The following is a 17,602-nucleotide window of genomic DNA, read 5'->3' as shown; positions in this document are numbered from 1 at the left end:
CGTTAACGCCATTGTGTATGGGCCTTAACACCAAGGAAGATACACTGAAAGGGACTGAACCCAATCCAGAGACCCAAAGTAGTGAGGAAACAAGTGCTAGTAATGACTGCAACCGTCAGCGTGTCAAAAGGTGCAGAGACACAAAACCTTCAGCCAAATTTCAAGATTATGTGTTATATTGAGTTTGCACTATTCTTAAAAGAAAATCATTTGTTTTGAATTTTAGAAAAGGGAGATGTTGTATATAGAGTTGCCTATAGTACTGTGATGAACGAGCGTCTAGCTGCAGGGATAAACCCTCCAATGAAAATCTAGAACAAAATGCGCATGCGCGAGTACAAATTTTACGCGATAACTTCAATGTTATGAACAAAGTTTTAGCAACGTTTCTACAGGCTGAGTAATTATGTATTATAAATGATTGTAGTCGAAGCAGGCCATGCCCATGTTATGAAATTTTTGCCGCTTTCATCTGAATTGTCAATTTTTGTCGCTGTCAGTGTCATTTTAGGTGAAAAGTACGGTGATGAGTATTTTATTATAATTTTTTTTAATTACCGATTGAATCCAAAAATATTGAGTTGTTTTTCACCTAATTTAACTCCTGGGTGTGAACGGTGTGTACTCACTTAAATATTTAGGTACGGTCGGTGGACAAATAAAACTGGGACACTTAAAATTTAATCTATGTAAATCAGACCATTGAATTGTCAATATATATATACAGGGTGGTCCCGATATAACCTGCCAAAAAAATTCTGGGTCATTAGAAGGATCTAACAAGTCCAAAAAACCCCCCTTCGTTAGGTCCAAAATAATGGGGATAAATTAACCCCTATCCACACCCATTCGACGCTGCTGACCACAAAAATATGTACCTACTCAGGAATTAATTGTTGGTGTTTGTAAGGATGACAGTATCTAAGCAACATAGGTACCTGTATCGTTTATGACAAATCTCAAATCTGACAAACTAAATCAAATTAATGACATTTATTGAAAACGCTGGACACTGTGTGCGTTAATTCACCAGCTTATTTAAGTACAAAAGCTGATTTTGTAGACTGAGATGAATGAGTAATAAATAAAGTGGTGTTCCTCAATGTGTAAATAAATCTAGAGATAGTGTGTGCAAAATTGTGGAAGAACTGTGTAATAAAAGTATCGTCTTAATTGTGGTTAAATAGCCAAAATAATGTATTGAATAAATTTATTTACACTTTACATATTCGTACTTTCAACTCTAACTGAGAATATCTACTAACTAATGAAAGGTAAACTAGACTAGAAACATTATTTTATAATAAATGTTCTGTGTGCCTTCCGTTGGCATTTAAGCACATTTGAGTACGCCGCGCCGGTACCAATTTTCATAAACAGAATTCAGCATTTCTGGGTTTTTACGAATCTGGTTTGCGGCAGCTGTGTCGCGTTTCTGGAGTTGGCTTTTTGTATTTATTTCAACTTCGTATACCAAATCTTTCGTGTGGCCCCAAAAATTAAAATCCAGAGGGGTTAAATGGAGGATCGGGGACGCCATCGTATTGGAATCAGTCAGAACCAACCTCACATAAATGCAGATGTAGCTCCACAAAAGTACAACGGGACGGAAGGACTCCTTCAGGAAAACGCTCGCCGTATGGTAGCCTTGCCGGTCTTGAATTACCACGTGCTTCGCCATAGAGTAAATGCAAATCGGCGTATTCTTGTTTCGTGAATTTCATAACTTTTTAAAGGACTTGCAAATTTAAAATTAAACTTGACAAATGTCATAGGTGTTGCAGGTACCGTTGCTAAAGAAATCGCAGCCAAGTAACCAGAATTACCTTTTTAAAACTGATTAACTCATTAGCGTACAGCAAATTTTGACCAAATTTTCAATTATTTTTATCTCGAAAACGAAAAGACTTTTATTAGAAACTTTTTTTGTGTATGAGTTCTACTCATCGTCACCTATTACTGGATTTCTTCTGGCAGGTTATATCGGGACCACCCTGTATAATATATGTCAGTGTCTATATAATATGTCACACCAAAGTTAACCTATTTGTGATAAAGCCGTAATTAAACGATGCTAATTTGTAAATTTTGACTTATGAGATTGTCATTTTTGTGCCAGTTTTATTTGTCCATCGACTACATCATTGTGATGTTTTTTTATACATATGGAGCGGCAACCATAAACGGGAGAAGGAAAGCGGCCTACCACCAGCTACCGAAATACATGCAGCCTGCACCCTACACCATTCTTCAATCTTCATGCACTCTGTATCTGTACCACAGTACCACACTCCTGCAAACGCACCCTATCACAGTCAATTGGCGGAAAATTTTAAATGCTCCCACCATCTCACGTTTCTATTGGAGGGTTTATCCCTGCAGCTAGACGCTCGTCTGTGATGAACGCGGTATTTATAAATTTCATTTTATTCCCATCGCGGAAATTATTCACCTTCAACTCAACAAATTCAGATTTGTCTTAACCACCTCCAATTGTTTCTGTTCAATTTATGAATTCCATTTATTTCCATTTTTAAATACACACATGTCTTGTAAATGTCAGAATGTTGAGAAAAACAGAGCCGTTCCCACAAAGGGTTTCCTGGAATTTAAGACCGTTGCAAATCGCAAAATTAACATCTTTAGTTTCTTTCAAAAGGCCATGTGGTATTTCTCCAAGTTTTTAGAGATATTAGTAGCGCAGCATGTTAGTAAAGTTAATAACAATTAACAACAACTAATTTGACAGTTTAATAAATGTCTCACTTTGCGAGGCATTTTTAATAACACGTTCAAATTTTAGCTCCGAGTTAGCCTACTTTCAAGGACATTAAAAATGACAGACGAGACGTTGGCTGCTATAGCCAATAGATATCATTAAATTACCTAAATTTAGTAAAATTTTATATTTACAAACCTAAATCAACAGGTCGTGCTTCTTTGATTAAAAAATAGACTATAGGTTGTTAAGACGATCTGATTTACAGAGAAAAAAAATTCTGACATTCGAATTGTCTTAATGACATTTTATTTTTTAAAACCTAAAACAATAATGGTGGACTTGACAGAAAAATTTCTAACCTTATAGTTTTTTACGTGGCAAATGTGATGAAAAATTATACAGATTGAATCTGACTTTGATTCTCATTGGTCAATTTATGTGGGCGGAGCAGATAAAAAGTTATAACGCCAATACTATAGTGCACACGCGTCATTTATTGCGCCAAATCTGGCGTTTCTCCTATTGGTTGTTTAATTTCATTTGTTTGAGTGAGCAGGTGGTTTGGTTAGGTAGGTTATGGTTGTGTCCTGAATTGCCATAGACAAAAGCAGTTAAAATATTCGTTTTTTCAAGAGTGAGTATCATAAATATGTTGTAATTAATAGGTGAATGTGTAATTTGTTGTTCATAGTTATATTTTTATTTTTGTTACATGCAGAATCTTGTTTATATTTTTGTTTGTTCTGTTTATACAGTGAGCGGCAAAAGTATGGAATAAATTCCTTAAAAATTAAACAAAATTGTTTTCAAAAAAATCTTTGGACAGGTCAATTTTAGTTTATAAAAATACATATTTTAGTATAAAATAAAATTAAAAGCAGTCATTTGTTTTCGAGTTATGACGTCATCGATACTTTTTTTAAATGGAAACCCCCTATTTTTTTTCTTCATTCTGATAGCCCTTTTAATTGTCTAAACACCAGTATAAAAATTTTGTTACCTTACATAAGGAAATTTTTGAGAAAAAAAAAAATAAAGTTGGAAAAAATAAATTTTATAACGAACAAAAACAAGTCAAAAACTGTGTTAGTCAGTACTTAAAATTATGGAATTAAATGTTTGAATTGCCATCCCCCAGCTTGTTGACAATGAGCAAGTTTATGAAGAAATTCCCCCTGTTTTAGTTTTATCCCAGCACCCAATCAAAATAAAAATTTCTATACGATGTGTTTTTGTTAAATGAATCATTTTCGAGAACGTTTTGTAAAACAAATAACACATACGAATGAAATTGACAGTAACATTTGACTGTTTGATTTACCTACTTGATTTTTTGACTTGTTTTTGTTCGTTATAAAATTAATTTTTTCCAACTTTATTATTTTTTTTCTCAAAAATTTCCTTATGTGAGATAACAAAATTTTTATACTGTCATTTAGACAATTAAAGGGGCTATCAGAATCAAGAAAAAAAATAGGGGGTTTCCATTTAAAAAAAGTATCGATGACGTCATCACTCGAAAACAAATGACTGCTTGGAATTTTCTTTGGTACTAAAACATGTATTTTTATAAACTAAAATTGACCTGTCCAAAGATTTTTTTGAAAAAAATTTTCTTTAATTTTTAAGGAATTTATTCCATACTTTTGCCGCTCACTGTATTTATTTTTTGTCGCAATACACATGTATACCAATCTGTTTCAGAATCAGAAATCCACCAACACTGCATTTTATCTCGAAAATACAACCGACAACGTCGCCAACTTTTGCTTTTAGTGTGTTTGCAAGTGTAAGAAAAAAGTGGGGTTATGAAAGAAAACTGTTGATAGTCGTTTAGGTCGTAATTCATCGTGTTTTTTTATTCTCATTTTATTATATCACTCAAAAGTTATGATATGGTAGCTACCACCTTTTTGTACGGTGGTTGTGTGTTTGGAGTGAGCTCTGTGAAGCAGTTTGCATGAGAGTGATAAGAGAGTTTAATTGTCTGTTAATTGTCTATTCTTTCTTATTTTTGTTTTGTGTTTTGTTCTGTTTTATTTACTTCTTTTTGTTCCGATCCAGTAATTGGGTCTACGCCTGTTGGATTCGGAACTTGTTCCACGGCAAAACATCGGCCGAGCCCGTTTGCGGGTCAATGGTATTTTGTATTACGTAAAAAACTCAACAGTTCAATGTCAAATTTTGGCGGGAGGTTGGGCCAACCCAAAAAAATGCAACTTATTCTAGGGATTTCTTTTTTTCTGACAACATAATTCAACAGGTGGTGGATTTTTGATTTTGAAACAGATTATATACCTGTGCCATAATTCGTTTTCATTATACATACAATATAATTAGATTAATATAAACGATTGTCTTTTATTTTTAATCCATCATAATCAATGTTCGTTTATTTCGTTGGATTGCTGTTTTTGTGGTTTTTTTGATTCGATTATTTCTAATAGCATTTATTAAATAATTAGAATCTATAAAAACACAAAAAAATGCAGTTCAAACGAAATAAGCGAACGTAACATTGAAAATCAACAATTTTAAATATCTAGAACAATTTAAATTACCCGCCAGCATAGCTCGCCAAGCATAATTTGAGTTTCCCGCGTCCCAGAACGCAATATGGCCGATTTAAATGTCATTGGAATTGCTGTCTGTCTGTCTGTACAGAGCCTGCGCTTCTTTAAGTGTGTGTTCTGTGCCAGAGGCCAATGCAGTGTTGCCAACTGGATGATAATTATCATAATTTATTGTTTGGTAGCATATACCGGGTGATCAAGAAGGACTGTTTAAGTTGGCAATACAATTAAGAACATTTTTCTATTCGACTATTTACAACACTGCAACCGGATATGTTTTGTGGGTTTATTTGACAGATATCTGACGTAGCATTAATAACAAAAAGAAATCAAAGTTGGAATTCGGAATAATAATCTAAAAATTAACTAAAGGAAATTCTCGAGGTGCTCCCCATTTTGCTCTAAACATAAATTAACTCTTCTCTCGAACGATTCACCAGCATGTTTAATTTGAAATGTCAAATTTGACTTGTCACTGATGCGGCTGTCAGTGGTGTGAAGCTGTCAACAACCGGAAGTTACTCCAGTTGTACCATTTTAAAATAAAATTCAGCATTACCAACTTAAACAGTCCTTGATCATCCCGTAAAATAACTAGTAACACACAAAATAAATGTATGATAATTTTTCCAAATCTTCGTCTTTTTTGCGACTAATTAAAACCTAGATTCTTTACTTTTAAAACGCAAATTCGTTAAAAAAATGCGTATCCAATTAGCGGAACTTTCACCAGTTTTTTCCTATTTTGACTGTTGGCCCCTCTGCCCACTGCGGGCTACTATGATTCTCAAGGCACCTACAGAAAAGAAAAACACCAATATTTTTCAATTGTTTCATTGCCAACAGACTCAGTCATTGTTGATCACGCTGTATATTGCCGCATACTGTGCACATTCACTACTTAAATTTGTTAACGGTTGTGAAAATTGTTTAACATACATGCTAGCAATGATGCAATAATTGGAATTAAAACGTTCTTTATATGATTTTACAACAGTTCGACTCAAAACAAAACACACCCTGACTCAATTAGTCGGTTCTTATCAAATGCCCCGCAGTGCTCTGATTTCGGTCCGTTCTATTTTTAGACCGCACCACCACTTGAAGGGGTGATGTGTGGGCGGCAATGACGTAGATTAGGGAAACTGTACCAAAGTCTTAACACGGCCATTCTGAAAGGGTGGCGTCCTCGCAACGCCCAGAACAAAACAAACAGACATGGATATCTTACAAACTAGATAGTTAGTTAAACTAACAACAATAGGCCAACAACAATAGGAGTCCTCCCTACAAAACATACACTCCTATAGCTTAAGGGTACGTAGCAATTCAAGGTTTCAAACAAAGTAAAATGAACATAAGTATGCATGACTAGTTAAAGTCCTGACCATTTAAGGTTCTGAGTGACCAATTAAAGTTCTGAGCAGCTAGGGTCCTGAGCGACCAGTTAAGATCCTGTGTGACCAGTTAAGGTCCTGACCAGCTAAAGAATTGGTTTTTGCTTGACTACTAAGTTTTTATCTTCTTTCGCTTCACTATACAGGGTTATTCATGAGAGGGGTACTTCTGAATTTTTATTTTGGCGCAACCAACAATACCAATGGCAGTAACTACTAAATCAAATGTGTTATTTCTTTTAAATTAGAAATCAAAGTAAGTTGGATAGATTTGTGAGAAATATCAGATTGGCAGATAACCTGCATTTAATCAAAATTCAACAAATAAATTAGCAAATTAAGTTAATGTAAAAGGTGTTCGAAGTGTCTACCATCGGCTTCTAAACATCCGCAGCGGCGACAGAATTTTTTCCACACTCTCCATAAATGAGGAGCATGTCAGTCTTTTCGTCGTTATTATAAAATAGTATATTATGTTATGAGGAGCAAAAATGAAGTTTTATGTGCTGCGGCTGGTGCTCGGTGGCCGCATGGCTGTCGGAGACAGTGCTCCGAGGTCGCGGTCCCGGCGCTAGTGGGTTCGAATCCCACCGAAGGGGGAGGATTTTTTCGAAGGAAGGAACCTCCGCCGGGCCATGGATGTGTGTGTATGTCTATCAGGGGCTGACGGTAGGGTGGTGGAAGGGAGAGCGACACTCTTCCGACACCACCGCGAGGTCAGCAGGGTTCGAATCCCAGGCCGGATGGGCCTCCCATGGATGTTGTGTGTTGTTGTATTCGTGTTGTGTCGTCCAGAAAAAGGAGAAGAGAGAGGGTGGGCGTGGGTCGCCGGGGAAAGTACCCCGGAGCCCCGCCGCACCACAGGAAAGATGACAAAAACAAGCCGACCGTAAAGGTACCTGATAGGCCAAGTAAGGTGAAAGGGGAAAGGCTTAAAAAAAAAACAGTATCTGCCGCTCGTCAGCTCGTTAGATGCCATGACAATGAAGTGACACTTTAGCATTATCAATGCAGCAGGATAATGTCATAATTTACGGACGTTTAAAGAAAAACACATTTTTCGAATTGACAAAAATTTTTTGCTTTAACGTCAAAGAGACAGAACTAAGAGCCATCGTGGATTCAGTTATAATTATTTTCAAAATTTGAAATCAAGATATTGTTGCAATGTGTATAATGGGTTGCGGTAAAAAGAAATTCAGAAATACCCCTCTCGTGAATAACCCTGTATAAACAACCATGAATTGACTTCACGACGGCTGCCAAGGCCAAAATAAAAATTATGTTATGATTCATTTTATATACTTTTTGGTTCATGTCCTGAAGCTCTTTGATGAAGTCCATTATATATTTCCAGTGAGAGGTCATTCATACCTACCAAATGATCAAGACTTTGCAAGACGTGCAGAAAAAGTGGAGATTCTTGAAGAATGGGATAATTTAATACCTAAAGCCAGAGAAAAGCCATCCCATCTCGTCTTCGGCTCGGATGCCCAACTTTCGTACTCGTGATTAAATGCACTACTTTGCTCACTTGCTTTGAAAATAAACTCCATTCAAAAATCAAAAAACCACAACCTATTGCTTTCTGTTGGTGAAATTTAAAAATCCCCAGGTACTTATTTTTTCATACGGCGGCACGGCAATTTTGCCGGAGTACATACAGTATTACGGATATTACTATTAAAGGTATATTCCGTAAATATCAAATTTTAACCAAAATTCTGGTTCGGCGTTCCGTAAAAATACATTCCTGTAAATTTAGTATTTAAGGAACAACTGTCTCTGAAAAATTGGTTGTTTATTTGTCACCAAAACGACCGACGTAATACGGCGGTTTTTTCGGTTATTTCTGATATTTTACAAATAGTAAGCAGCTGACGGAAATAATAACTATTAAAAATATCGTGAGCGAAGGTTTCACCAACACCAAAAACATGAATGTAAGTATTAAATTAATATATGGGAATAAATAAACACTTTTTTGAAAATATGTATATTGTAGGCAGAGGACCACATAGAGGAAGGAAAAAATCGGTGGTCAGAAGAAGCCACATTCTTGCTGATCGAAACCTTTAAGGATTATAAACATAAGTTTGATTCTCCGATGTACAATAAAAAACAGGTATGGGGAATGATTTCAAATAAGTTAAAAGAACACAACATTCTAAAGTCGTCAGCAAAGTGTGATGAAAAATGGCGCAATTTAAAGAAAAATTACGTCAAAGTGGTAAGCGAAAATAGGAAAACAGGAAACAATAAACATACCTGGAAATTTTTCAAAGAACTTCACGACATATATTTTAAAAACCCAAAATACCATCCACAGTTTACCGTTTCAAGTACACCACCGTATAATCAAACGACTCAAAAAAATAGCGCTGAAAGCCCTCACTGTTCAATAAAAAATATCGGAAGTACCGATGATGGCGTTTTCAATGATAAACCGGATAAAGAATCTTGCACAAAGAATCTGTGCCCAAGAAGCTCTGTTGCACGAAAAAGAAAAACTACAACTTTGTCCGAAATAGAACACAACAAACAAAAACGCCACGAGGAAAAAATGGAGCAAAAAAAAAATTATGTTCGAGTGGTGCCAGCAAAATTTCGGAAAAGGAGAATGAAATTTTTATTGTTTAACTGTTTAGTTCATGTTCAGATGTTCAAAATGTTCTTTGTTCGTACCAAGTCTTCTTTAATAAAAATGTACGATTTGTAAAAACTTTATTGCAATAAATTTTTACAAATATAATTTCTTTTTTGTTGACCCATTCGCAATCCATCTCTTTCCATAATTATATCTTCATTAAACTCTTCACCATTTTCATTTTCGATGTCCTCAGCATTTACATCCAAAACATCATTTTGCAGGATGCAAATGTTGTGAATAACACAACAGGCCATTATATATTTGCACAACCAATCGATACATCTTACATCTAAGTTATCTTTGAGGCATCTACATCTTTTCTTTGATTTCGTTGATTAATATAGCTCCATACATCACTTTTTCGCAACACTTGTGCATCATGCGTGGAACCTACTTCGCCAGCATAGCAATGCGTAAATAATAATCGGTGGTCGCAGACACCCTTAAAAGATAGCATATTTCAGCGAATTTGTATTTTTAAGTAATTTACTTGTAATATCACAGCTGCAAATTTTTTTCTACATATGTATGCCACATCTTCATCTTTTGGTAGTGGTATTGGTATATATGTTCCATCTATAATACCAATTGTGTTTGGAAAACCCATTGCATTGAAACTATTTTTAACATGCATCATATAATTATTAGTAGGCCATTTGATAAATGTCGGAGCAATCTCAATAAGAGCATTAGCCACTCTTCGTACAGAACGAATACCGGTTGCTCTTCCAATGTTAAATCTGCCACATATTGATCTAAAAAATCAAATGATCAAAGATCAAGATACTAATTATTCAGTTAGGTGTGTACCTATAAGTATCAGGTGTAGCAAAGTACCAAATCGCCATCAAAAGCTGCGTTTTCGAATTGATGGTATGTCTTCCAACATCAGTAATCGTTGATATTTTGTTTGAAACTAGATCCAAAATATGGTTAAAAGTGGTCCTATACATCCTGAAATTTTCACGAAATTCAGCTTCAGAGTAATTATCAACAACATCTTCTACAAAATTTCTTATTCTCGGTCTAAGAACTGCAACACGAATATTAACAAGCATGTATTTGCTATTTGGTAGTTTCATTTGGCTACAATTTTCAACTTACTTAGTGGTCCTCGCACGATTACTTCTTCATCGCTTGAACTATCACTGTCGTCGGTTAACAAAAGTTCATTAAAAAACACCATTCCCATTAAACGTCTGTTTTCCATTTTGACAATGGTCATAATTTTTAAATCACAATTGTCAAATTTGTCACTTGTCCCGTAAAAACTTCTATATTACAGTAACCTGATATTCACCACTACCATGATTCTGGTTATCCGAGAATATTTACGGAATATTGCTTAAGTAATAGTGCAGTGCTAATCATAATTACCGGAGTCTCGCCTCCACATTTTGACTTTGTTGTGTTTTATTATGTTCTGTGTCAATGTTAAGGAACTTCCTCACGATATGACATGAATATAATAATATACCTTTTTGAATTTCAACTACCAATGTGTTACCTAAATCTAGAATTTTTAAATTTTTAAAAAGAGATTGCGGTACTATTCCCATTCCTGAAATTATCAGTGGTAAAATCGAATTTTTTTCTAAACAGCAACGGAGAGCTCTAAATATTTATTAATTTTTGTGTTATATGTCTGTGTTATACAGTATGTTATTGAAATGCGTTAAGAAAATTTAAACGGTGATAGAACTCATCAAAACCAATTAATTCTCTATTTACCATTTTTTCGAAAAATCTTTCTGAACCCAGATAAAATTTGAATTAGTTTGATCGTAAATTCTACTACCCGCCAATTTCTCCGTGCGAAAGAAGATAAAAACTTAGACAGTCAAGCAAAAACCAATTCTTTATTCGTAGTAAGTGAGAGTGGCATTGAAGTTACGCCTTTAAATTAAATGTTCGAAATGACGCCCTCCGTAATAGATCCACGCTCTTGTGTGTCCTTCGAGCTACAGAAGCTTGAGTTCTCATCAACTTATCCGCCCGTTGGTGTTGATTATGATTTCTTGTGTTCCAGGTTTAATTTTACCCCCCTCAAAGTTAGACGGATACTTGATACGGTGACCTTCCTCTTTAAATTGTTCCATTATAAAGTAGACTGCTCCACTCTTTTGAATGGTCTGTTCATCAGTGTCCCTCAGATTTCATCAAGATCACATAGATATTTCTATGTTCCTAGAGCTAATACAAATATTCTTAATAATTCTCCTTCGTTCAGGATGTGTTCCATCTTTAACTGTTTTAACGATATTTGTGATCTTCATACTATGCCACTTCCGAGTATATTGGTTGTTATAATGTGTAATTTAGATCGATTGCATCGGCTTGCTTGATGAACACTTCATTCAATATTATCTCCCGACATGGGACAGTAGTAATAATTGTAGCTGACTGTTACTGAATTCTGTTCATGTTTTTCTTGCTTTAGTCAACTTTTATTTGGACAGTAGTCTGTTAGTTAACTTATTCAATAATAATAATAATAATAACATGTCAGAAATTTATCGAATTGCCTCGGTGTCAACTGGAGTCTCATACACAATCCGTTTTAAATGGCCCCATAAAACAAGTCACAAGGGTTTAAGTCCGGTGAACGAGCTGGCGATAAAACTGGTCAATTACGACCTGTTGAAGAAGCCGCAATTCGACGTAGTGCATCTTCTGATTTTAAGTGTTGGACGCGTTGAAGATGATACGGATGTAATCCCTATTCGTGCAGCGTTCTCCAAATTGTAAAACTGGAAACGTCAAAGTCGTCAGCAACTAACATTCGGTTCTTCGTCAACAGGACAGGACAGGACTAAAAGTCCCATAATCCCTTAAATGCTGGATAGCATTCACAAAGGTACATGGACAGGGAACTTGACGACCGGGAAATCTCTTCATGTACCTACATACAAACGCCTGGTTGCATCAGCATTTGATAAAGCTTCCCCGTAGATGAGCACCATGTCTGTTAACTCCGGATTAGTGTACTTCACCATTTTCAATGATAATTACGGGAAATTCACTTTCTAATAAATTGTAAACACGGCCGCATGCAGGTGTAGGACGTGACTGAATTGTGTCAGTAAGTTTTTGCAAGACCTATCCGCCTGGGTTTTTGCCGTATTTACTTTTATTTTTTTTGCGTTGATGTTGTTCGTACGAAGCCGTTGTTCTTTCACCGTCCCATCCATAAACGACTCGATGACACGGAATACGGTGAAAATAAATTCGAGCATAAATTTGAGTTTTCGAAAAAATGGTAAATAGAAAAGTAATTTGTTTTGATGAGTTCGACACCGTTTAAATTTTCCTAACACATTTCAATAAGACGCTGCATTATATGAATTTGGAACAGCTATATCTAAAAGATATGCTTGCTTTTGTTGTTTATTTAAAAGAATAATGACGGGTCTGTTATGCTTAATATGAATGTCAGTTAAAACTGTTCGATCAAAATATAATTTGTAATTGTCATTTTCCAAACAACTTTCTGGCGTATAACTATAATGTGGTTGTGTATTCTTTAATAAATTGAATTTAACAGCTAAATTCATGTGTATAATTTTAGCGAATATATCATGACGTTTCTTATATTCGCTTTGAGCCAAAACGGTGCAAGAAGAAATGATGTGTTCAGTTGTATAAATTATAGTAATAGTTAACTTCACAATGATGACGATGTATTAGAAGTTGAGAATTCTCCGTCAGTGGTAGGATCTGAATTCTATAAATTATGACATTTATTTGATTCAAAATAAAATTCAATGGCTTTGAATTTCGTTCAAATTGTTTTATTATCGGTTAGCACGTTTCATTTATCTATTAATTCTTATTATTTTTAATTAAACATACCCAGAAAAACAAGACACTTAATAAACACAACCGCAAAATTACAATTCTCACCAAATTTTACACTAAACAGCGTTGTTGATATCAATAATTATAGAGGGAAATGCGACGTTGGTGGTTTTTGATTTCTGAGTGGACTATACCTATTGTTTAATTGTATCTCTCCCGCCAACGGTAGAATGGTATATTAACTGTGTTCTTTTTACCTGAGATTTCAGTTAATCTCAGCTCACTTCACTTGAGATGTGAGATGTGTCGTTCTTTTTAAGAAACTCAAAGTAAAATTATCTGAGATTTTTACTTACCCCCTTACCCCTAGGGCACAACCTATTTTAAAATCTCATGATGAGATTTGGGATGTTTTTCAATAACTCATCATCTGAATCGCTATCTGATGAAGATGAAGAAGTTAGTAAACCACCATCATCATCATCTTCATCAAAAAATATTTGCTAAAAAAATAGTAGCAGTAAAAAACAACATTTTTTTTTGTCTTTTGTATTACAATAATGTTGTTTTCTTCTTCCGTTGACATTTTATTAATTATGATGACGATGTATTAGAAGTTGAGAATTCTCCGTCAGTGGTAGGATCTGCATGCTCATCAGTTGGTTTAGAAAAAGTAGAAGAGGAAGAGATTGTTAGTAGTTAAACGAATGTGTTAATTACAAAATGTTCAAAATTTGTTTACAATAATTTTAGGCAAAAAAGGAAAGAAAGGCTAAACCTTAAAGGCGGAATTTTCGAAGCGAGTGGGTTTCTGAGTTCCCTTGGATTGTTGAAAGGTATAACTCAGGTAGTTGTAAGTACTGCAGTACAACCTTAACAAGACACCACGCTCATCTTAAAAGATATGAGGAGAGACCCTGCCACCAAAATAAAATGAAGGTTGATATAATACAATACTTACAGCAAAATTCTCAAAGAGAGTTATTGGCATACAAAACAAAAAAGCCGAATTTCGATTAGTTATGGGGCTAGTGGAGCACAACTTGTCATTTCTTTTAATGGACCATTTACCGGGTGTCGCAGAAAAAAAATGTGCAGTATACGGAAGAGGCAATGAGAAATGCACTTGAAGATGTAAAACTAGGAATACCTGTTGCAACTGCTGAAAAAGGCATAAAGTTCCCAGAACTACATTATTATACAAAAAAAAGTGTTGAAAAAAGAGGAAGAAGCCGCTTTAGTAACTTGGTTGAAAGACTTAGGTGACAGGGGAGTCCCAGTTACTAAAGAGCAGTTGATGGAAAGTGTTCATCAAATTATTAAGAATACGGAAAAACGTACACCATTTTTAAACCAACGTCCGGGAAGACATTGGTACGAACTGTTCCTTAAAAGGCATTCAGATGTGGCATTAAGGACTCCACAAAATTTAACCAGTAGCAGGTCCCAAGTGTAAGCGTCGAGAGAGTCATCTCGAGTTCTGGGGTTCCCCGACTGTCGAGTAGCAGAGCCGAGGAGAGCCGAACGGGAGTCAGGACAGTCGAACGACCCTGGAATGAGGGGGGACACGCGACCTGACGGCGGGAGCGGATTATTATTGAAGCTGAAATATTGCCTGTGCCATGTAGCAGCTTTTAAATATACTTCTTTAATTACGTAAAACTGTGGTTTTGTTCATTAAGAATTAGTTTAGTTTTACATCAGAAGTGGGATTCACACGTGCGAAAGTGCAATTTATTGCGGAGCAGTGTTACTCCAGTGAGAACTGAGAGGTTTCCTAATTGTTGACATTCTGACGTACAAAAGCCATGCCGAAGCACCGATCACGAGACAACAGCGTGAAGCGTCGGAAAAGTCGACGCGAGCGAAGGAGTCATCAAGACTCTTCAACGTCTACCTCCAGGAGGCACCGCCATCACTCGCGGCGCCGGACCGAGAGGGAGTCCTTGAGTTCAAGGGATGGAAGCCGTTTCAGCGACTCGGGGCTTGCTCGTCAGACGATTCGACAGCACACGGAGGAGTTGAGCATCCTCGAATCGATGACCACCATGGGCCAAAGTATAAAGGAAGGTATTGAGAAGTTGGTAAGCCGATGCGAGAGAGACCCGGCCAAGGTAACCAATTTTTCAATCGCAACAAATATCATTGAAAATTTCGACCCAAATTGTAAAGATGTTGAAGAGTGGCTCAATGCGGTGGACGAATACGCTTTTATTTATGGCTGGGACGACCGCACCACGAGCCATCTAGCTTTGACCAAGTTAAGGGGTGCCGCAGAAACGTGGTATAGGGGATTACCCACGCGACTATTTACATGGGCCGAATGGCGCGAATTAATTCTGAAAAAATTCAAGCAAAAACATAACTTAAATGCCGCAGTTAAAAACATGATGGCCTGTACTGCAGACAGGTAGGGTAAGCGGTACAGTCGTTGTCACCCCCTTAGTTATTGGCACCGTGTTGAAGTTATTTCAAATAATAAGAAATTATGCTCGTTTTCACATTTTTTGAGAAGTTGGATACTATTTGGCAACATTGCACACTATGCCCTGGTTAATTTTATGTTCGAAGATTGGCACGTACGCTAATGGCAAAAAACGATTGTTGTGGTCGGTGTTTGTGGTCGAGTCCTATAAGGTAAGTTTCACTGAAATTCTTTAGAGTAGAAGGTTCGAAAAATTGTCATATCTTATCGGGATCGTTTGTGACATCAATATTGTTTGTCTTTTTTAACTAAAGTTTAAATAACAAACCGAATTATAGCTTTGGTAACCATACATTATCAATATAACCTGAGTTTTTAGAGTGACGTGGTGGGATTTTTTGATAATAAATAACTTGTAGGAAGTGTTAATTCATCTTGTTTCATTTTAAAGTTATTTTCCATTTGTTAGTCGAAGTATTGTCTCTGGTCAGTTGTTGACACCATGCCAATGACTAGTTTAAATAGGGTGTCAATAACTGGTTATTTTGGTTTTCGACAGGAAAATTACCTATCCACCTGGTGCAAAATAAGGGTACCTATAGAAAATGCCGAAAAAAATTGAAGGGGACGTTTATCAAAAGAAATACACGAAAGAAGATGTGCAAAATGCACTTCTTGAAATTGAGAACGGGCTGTCGAAAAAGGCTGCAGCTCGGAAATGTAATGTGCCCTGTGCTACTATTCAATTTAGAATGAGCCAAAATTTTTCTAAAACATCATTTGGACCTGCTCCAATTCTGTCTAATGTTGAAGAAAACCTCTTAGTAACGTGGATTCGTGAAAGTTTACGAAAGGGCTTTCCACAAAGGAAAGAAGATCTCCAGGCTAGCGTCCATCATTTTCTAGAGGCCAATCCCCGCCAGAATCCTTTTAAGGATAACCATCCGGGTGAAGGATGGTACAAAGGCTTTCTACGAAGGCACCAAGAACTGACAGAGCGTCAACCTGAAGCTGTGACCTTAGCTAGTGCCAATGTCAGTGAGGCAGACATTCGTAGTTGGTTCCAACAAATCGAAACCTATTTGAAAGGGGAAGACATATTCCCAATCCTTGACGATCCTACACGTGTCTTCAACTCGGACGAGACCAATTTTCAGCTCTGTCCCAAAACCAAAAAGGTGATTGCTCCACGTGGTACACGGAATGTGTATGAAGTAGACAGAGGACAGGCGAAATCCACTTTGACGGTGTTGTTTACTTTTGCCGCTTCAGGTACAATTACAGCACCCATGATTATTTATCCGTACAAACGATTACCTTCCGAAATAAGTATGTCTGTGCCAAAGTCATGGGGAATTGGCATTTCATGGAATGGGTGGATGAAATCCGAGCTCTTTTATGAGTACATTGCAAATATCTTTTATAAAGATCTTTTCGAGAGAAACACAAAATTTCCAGTTATCTTATTCGTTGATGGACATTCAACTCATCTAACTTATAAAGTGAGTGAGTTATGTAAACAACTTAAAATTATTTTAATTGCTTTGTATCCAAACACAACGAGAATACTGCAGCCCGCTGACGTTTCGGCTTTTAAGCCTATGAAGTCGTTCTGGAAAAAGGGAGTATTGGATTGGAGGCGAGATAATCCTTCAGGTGCTTTAACCAAAGAGCATGTGGCTTCTATTTTACAAAGAGTCCTCAAACACATAAAACCCGAAATAATTTGTCATGGATTTAGAGCATACCCTGGAATCCTGATGCTGTAGATTACAGTAAGTGTTTAGGCAAAAATAAAAAGTCCATTCATGTAGACGTACCAAGAGTTGAAAACAAGCAAATTAACGAAAACTGCGTTATCCGTTTTTTGGATTTTGAAAAAATTGTAGGACAAGAAAAGATAGGAATTTTTCAAAATATTAACACAGAAGACGATAACATCGACGATGAGAATTTTTTAATACTGTATCAATTATATAAAAAATTTACAAAGAATAGCAACAAACAAAATGTACTTCCCGACTCGGTCTCAGATGT

General features: G+C 36.2%; 2 long non-coding RNA genes across 3 annotated transcripts in view; both read right to left on the bottom strand.

The window, feature by feature from the left end:
* The window catches only part of LOC138136328 (uncharacterized), a 284,939-nt gene that overhangs the window by 73,696 nt on the left and 193,641 nt on the right, over positions 1–17,602 (bottom strand). The gene's annotated exons all lie outside the window — the stretch shown is intronic.
* Positions 9,360–10,929, bottom strand: LOC138137540 (uncharacterized). Its single transcript, XR_011161780.1, has 4 exons — positions 10,447–10,929; positions 10,153–10,375; positions 9,833–10,097; positions 9,360–9,784 (listed from the first exon to the last, which is right to left on the bottom strand). It is a non-coding gene; the product is annotated as an uncharacterized lncRNA (long non-coding RNA).

Source organism: Tenebrio molitor, chromosome 8 (genome assembly GCF_963966145.1).
Source record: "Tenebrio molitor chromosome 8, icTenMoli1.1, whole genome shotgun sequence".
In the NCBI taxonomy this organism is placed as follows: Eukaryota; Metazoa; Arthropoda; class Insecta; order Coleoptera; family Tenebrionidae; genus Tenebrio; species Tenebrio molitor.
The sequence above is the reverse complement of the archived record's forward strand: the minus strand, read 5'-3'. Positions and strand labels throughout refer to the sequence as shown.